Here is a 6590-nt window from a genome sequence, read left to right as displayed (position 1 = left end):
AGGCGATCGGGGAGTGCCAGACACTTGTACCACCTAGCCTAGTGCTAGCTAAAGGTTTTGCAGCCATTGGATCAAATTAATTCAGCTGGGGACACAAACTAGCAAAACCTCCTGAGCAGTGTTGCCCACCGTCAGTAAATTTACTGACAGTTAGTAAAAAAGTCAACAAATTTGGGCTGTCAGTAAAGTCCATGAAAAACTTTGTGGTGTCAGTAAAAAAACCCTCTCTTTCCCAGAAGATCACAGCACTTACTGCTTATCAGTTTACGTATCACTGTGGAATGTACACTGCTCTAGCTAAAGGTGGCTATACATCTGTAGACTTAGCGGCCGATCAACCATCAGATAAGACAATTATTATTGATATTATAAAAATCGGTGCCACCAAGAGCATGACTTCGGGCCGAAATTGGTTGCATGTATCAATCTCATGTATCAATCGGACATGCTGAAAAATCTTAGGTTGGCATGCTCGATCGGGTGTGCAGTGGTAAGGGCTGCGATATTCGAGAACAAATGTGACCAAAACCCTCGGTCGCATCCCCCAAATGTTTTGTGTTCACCTTGATTGGCTCACAGGGATGTATTTCCAGCATAAAAACAAAAGCAAAATACAAACCCACTGTGCAGGTACACTTCTTTACATACAGCAGCAAGACAATACCAAGACTAACACTTCAGGTTATCTAGCTAGCTTACCCCTAAACATGACAGAAAAGTTTCTATTTTACAAGACGTCCTTTATTAAAGGGATACTGTAGGGGGGGGTCGGGGGAAAATGAGTTGAACTTACCCGGGGCTTCTAATGGTCCCCCGCAGGCATCACCGATGCTCCGATTCACTTCTGTAATTTCTGACTTTAAAGTCAGAAATCCCCTGCGCCTGCGTTGCCGTGTCCTCGCTTCCCCTGATGTCACCAGGAGCGTACTGCGCAGGCACAGACCATACTGGGCTTGTGCTATACACTCCTGGTGACATCAGCAGGAACGAGGACACGGCAACGCAGGCGCAGGGGTTTTCTGACTTTAAAGTCGGAAATTCCAGAAGTGAGCCAGAGGCGGGGCCGGAGCATCGGTAAGTGGCTGCGCGGGCACAGGATGTCTGCGGGGGCCCATTACAAGCCGCGGGTAAGTTCAACTCATTTTCCCCCGACCCCCTACAGTATTCCTTTAAAGAACAGTCCAGCAAAACACAAGGATAGATTTCCAGAAGGACAGTGGCTCTACTGGTCTTTCAGTTCCTTCAAGCTTCTGATGGCAGATTTCATTGTGACAGCAGAAGTGGTGTTGTAAGTCCAGGCTCCACCAGCCACAATTTTCATGCAAGAACCGCAGTACTAGATTCCAACAGCCTTCCTCTTCAATTTGGTCTTGTCACAGAAGCAGCATGTGTACTTAGCATGTTGACAGATCTCAATTTTCTTAACCATCTGCAGTCCATCATGAATGCGGCAGCCAGAATTATCCACTGCTCCCATCGCTCCACCACGGCAGATCCCCTCCTGGAATCCCTCCACTGGCTTCCTATCCAGTCCAGAATCAGATTCAAGATACTGTGTCTGACCTACAAATCTGTCCACAAAACCTGGGCAACCTACATTTCCGATCTTACTCAGAGGTACACACCTAGCCACTCACTCCGCTCTTCCAATGAACTTCGCCTAACCGCCCCCCGCATCACCCAGTCCCATGCACGCCTCCAGGACTTCTCAAGAGCTGCTCCAACACTATGGAACTCCCTACCTCCACCCATTAGGGCAGCCCCCTCCTTCAACATCTTCAAGAAAGCCCTCAAAACTCACCTTTTCACTCTGGCCTACTACCCCTCACAAGTGCTCTAAACCTACAGCTGAACTCTGGTCCCCAACCATTCGTGTCCTTACCTCTCCCTCTAGATTGTAAGCCTTTGGGCAGGGTCCTCCTCCTTTTGTGTCCTACCTGATCATGCACCTCCATTACTGTGCACCCATGCTATGCATCTGAGTGAACCTAACTTGCCTAATCTCCATGCTCCATCCAGTGAATGACTAAGCATTACCTGGTACTCATACTGTGCTGTGTGATCTGGTTTTCTTGTATTCCTGTATTGTCATATTGCTGTATGTCACCCCTCAATATTGTCTGTAACCTAAATTAATGTTCAGCGCTGCGTAATATGTTGGTGCTTTATTAATACAATAAATAATAATAAATAATAACCATCTTCCTCAGGAAAGCACCATAATGGGTCTCATGTTTACTCACAATGCCCACCTTCTTGGTTTGTTTGGCCATCTTCCTCTAGGACCCGCATTATTTTGTCAGTTAGACGTTGCAACTGCTGTTCAGGCTGTTCAGGAAATGCTGTTGAAAACAAAGAAAACCCTGAGAATCCCCCATTAAAGAGGAACTCCAGTGAAAATAATGTAGTAAAAAAAGTGCTTCATTTTTTACCATAATTATGTATAAATGATTTAGTCAGTGTTTGCCCATTGTAAAATCTTTCCTCTCCCTGATTTACATTCTGACATTTATTACATGGTGACATTTTTACCGTGGACAGGTTATGTAGCTGCTCCTAGCTGTTTTGGCTGTTAGAGACAGCTGTAAGCAGCTACTTCCTGTCTGTGAACATTGTTACATTGTGGCAGTTTGCCCAGAGTACTCAGAGCTTCTTGTGGGAGGGGTTTCAGCACAAAATCAGTCATACAGCGCCCCCTGATGGTCTGTTTGTGAAAAGCATTATATTTCTCATGTAAAAGGGGGTATCAGCTACTGATTTGGATAAAGTTCAATTCTAGGTTGGAGTTTCTCTTTAAGAGAGGGACTGGTCCAAAACCTACTTTTTTCACGATAGTGGTCCTTTAACTACTTAAAGACTGCCCCATGCCAATGGGCGTGGTCACGGCGGCAGCCCCAGGACCGCCTAACGCCAATTGGCGTCAAGTCCTGGGGCTGCACTTTGCAGGAGATCCTGCTCGGGGGGCCGAGCTCTGCCCTGCCTTAAGTCTCCGAGCGCCGATTGCCGCTTGGGAGACTGTTAGACGGCGAAACTGCCGTCTTTTCTGTTAGTACAGCAATGCAATCAGCAGCAGCGCTGTACTGGGGACAGCTGGGAGACAAGAGAGCGATTGGCTCTTATAGGCAGAAGCCTATGACAGCCGATCGCAGGACTGGCTGCCTTGAGGGGGGGGGGGGGTTGGGTAGGGAGGGGTTTAGAAAAAAAAAAAAAAAAGGTGTATAGTAAAAAAAAAAAAAACAACAACATAAATATTTATTAAAAAAAATATAAACACAGGGGGGGCCATCAGACCCCACCAACAGAGAGTTCTGTTGGTGGGGAGAAAAGAGGGGCGGGGGAATCACTTGTGTGCTGTGTTGTGCGGCTCTGCGGCTTGGCCTTAAAGCTGCAGTGGCCAATTAACAATAAAAAGGCCTGGTCTTTAGGGGGGTTTAACACTGGGGTCCTCAAGTGGTTAATAAAGGATGTCTTGACATTGACATTAGGGGGAACAGCGTGGTGGGTTTCGTCGATCGTCAGGAAATTGCACGTCCTTACCGCCACGCACACGATCAAGCAACATCTCGCATCATGCGCGATCCAGAATCTGACCAATTTCCATCCTTAAATTGGTCACATTGTCGGTCGGGCATGCACTTGGCGGCACTGATTTTCATCCAAATCGATTATAATAATTGAATTGGATGGTCAATTGGTTGCCAAGTCGCCTGATGTATGGCCACCTTTAGTGTTTCAAAGGGTAATTACGTCTGTTTGTTTTTTACAGCTGAATGATCTTACATTAGACTGTCATGTCTGCTGTTTATAATTCAGGGCTGGTGCACACCGGGCGGCTTTTTGGGCGTTTTCAGATCCGCTTGCGGCTGCGGATCTGCTTGGTCAATGTATCTCAATGGGGTGGTGCACACCAGAGCGGGAGGCGTTTTGCGGAAACGAAAAATGCCTGGGTGAGGCATTTTTTGGATTGCGGATGCGTTTCTGCCTCAATGTTAAGTATAGGAAAAACGCAAACCGCTCTGAAAAACGGCACTTCAGAGCGGTTTTGCAGGCGTTTTTGTTACAGAAGCTGTTCAGTAACAGCTTTACTGTAACAATATATGAAATCTACTATACTGAAAACCGCAGCAGCAATCCGCAAAACGCTAGCAAAACGCCTCATAAAAATTAAAAAAAGCGTTTAAAAATCTGCTAGCATTTTGCGGATCTGCTAGCGGGTTTTGGTGTGCACCAGCCCTCAGTCTTAAAAATTCAGATATTAAAGTGTACCTGTAAGGAAAAAGAGTGCCCAATGGGGTACTCCCCTTGGAAGGGGAAAGGCTCTTGACCCAAAAGAGGCTTCCCTTGTTACCTCCATCCCTCCATTCCAGCGCTGGGACTCCAGAAAAAGAGTTTGTTGTCACATGTCGGCAGCTCATGCAGGCACAGTAGCTCTGTCCCACTCGGCTTTCTGTAGAAAAAGCTGGGCTGGATCGGGCCCACACCACTGTACAGGCACAAGTTGTCCGTGCTTGCGCAGTAGCACAGACGTGACCGGGCTCAGCTATCTCCACCAGAGCCCGAGCAGGATGGAGCTAGTGCGCATTTGTGAGGAGGCTGCTTTTCGGGGGAACAAGAGGATGGAGGAGGACTGGGTTAGCCTCTTTAGGCTACAGAGGTCTCCTCCCATCCTTCACCCCCCCTCCCCCGAGGTAAGTACCCCCTCGGGGCCCTTCTTTTTTTACAGGTTAGCGTTAAACTGTATATGCAAACATGAGACCACAGCCGGATCTCTCATGAAGCAAGGTGAAACAATTGCATCAGGTGCAGAGATTACAGGGGCGGCAGGTTTGTACTGTGTGTTTATGCAGTATGTCAGTCAGAGTAGGAGGAGACGCAAGTGGAGAGTGACAGTGAGTGAGAAGATCTGACAGTGAATGAGGAGATAGGAGGCAGGAGAGCAGCAGTGTTTCATTTGACTTGTAAATTGTCGGGTGCTGTGCAATCATTCCAAATTGGGAAGGAGTTGGGGGGCGCATACTCATAAGTTTGCCTCAGGCAGCAGAAAGTCTAGAACCGGCCCTGCATGAGACTTAGTTCTATGTTACTAATATTCTATCTGTCATTAGTGCTATGACTACTACTACCGTCTTTTCCCGAATATAAGGTGGCCATACACTTACAGATTTACAGCAGATTCGACCATCAGATAGATTTCTGGCAGATGCCTGTCAAGTCGAATCTGACAGGAATCTATCTGATGTGAGCCACACACTAGGAACAGATTTCTAATAGATTTCAGAATGAAATCTATTGGAAATCTATTGAAAATAGATCTAAATGCATTATTGGACCATTACATCCAATGCAACTTTATGGGCCATCGATCTGCTGCCACCAGCAGATTGACCTAGATTTTCCATCCTGTCAGATAGATAAAATCGATTGAAATCGGATGCAAATTGATCGATCGGCCAATCAATTCGATAAATCGATCGAAGGCTGAAATCGACCAGTGTGTGGGCCTCTTAAGACAGTGTCTTATATTTTTTGCAGGGAGAAATATGTGGTAGGGCTTATTTTCATGGGGGGAGGGGCTTACTCTCTGGAGAGGGGTAGATGCTATGTGTATGGGGAGGTGTGTGGTCCCTTACCACACCTCCCTTGTGACTGTGACCCCCTCCGTTCCAAGTAACTTCTCTGGTGTCAGCGGCGGTGGCAGCGGTATAGTATTCAAGCTGTGAGGGAGCCCTATGACCCTCACGCTGACGCTGTATGCAGTAAGTTAGGTCGGCTCTGCGCTGGCGCTCCTCTCTTGTACTAATGAATATGCGCCAGAGATGCATTAGCTGATTATGACACATTATGGCACATTGATTATGACAGGAGGGGAGCGCCAGCGCAGAGCCCACCAAGCACCCACCCATACAGCGTCAGCATGCGGGTCAAAGGACACCCTGACAGCTTGAATACTATGCTGCTGCTGACACCGGAGAAGTTACAAGGAACGAAGGGGGACGCAGCCCCAAGGGTGGTGCAGTACGAGACCACACACCTCCCCATACACAAAGCGTCCCACAGCTAGGTCTTATTTTAGGGGTAGGGCTTATATTTAAAGCATGCTTGAAATATAAGCTAGGCTTTATTTTTGAGGTAGGTCTTATTTTAGGGGAAACACGGTATGTCCACCATTCTGCATATTGACAGATAGTCGCCTCTTAAACTACATAAAGTATTATTATTATATTTACCGCATTTAAAAAGTAAATTTTGCCACCAAACTTAATAAAGAGGAATTCTACCGGGGATATAAATTGAATATTTTAAAAGACAACTATCATTAAAATATTTGTGACTTACCAAATTCTATTCAAACTCTTAGGTATGTTGTCTTTCCATTGAATTTATTTTAGGTCCCTTTTACACATGGACACTTATTTGTGTTGCGTCACCCTTTCTGCACTCAGAGTAACGCAACAGCAAAGTCAACAGCACATTACCATATGACTTCCACAGCGATGCATCAGCGGGGGAGTGCATTGAAGTCAATACGCGACTTATACATTTTAAATTCATTGGTGGCGGTGGTGCGGAGCGCACGCGCCGAACAACGC

General features: G+C 46.6%; 1 pseudogene; it reads right to left on the bottom strand.

The window, feature by feature from the left end:
* Window positions 1–1222: 1222 nt before the first annotated feature.
* Window positions 1223–2273, bottom strand: LOC137534224 (large ribosomal subunit protein eL43-like; annotated as a pseudogene).
* Between the last annotated feature and the right edge of the window lie 4317 nt (window positions 2274–6590).

Source organism: Hyperolius riggenbachi, chromosome 10 (genome assembly GCF_040937935.1).
Source record: "Hyperolius riggenbachi isolate aHypRig1 chromosome 10, aHypRig1.pri, whole genome shotgun sequence".
NCBI lineage: Eukaryota > Metazoa > Chordata > Amphibia > Anura > Hyperoliidae > Hyperolius > Hyperolius riggenbachi.
Note: the sequence above shows the minus strand (reverse complement) of the source record. Positions and strands in the feature narration are given on the sequence as shown.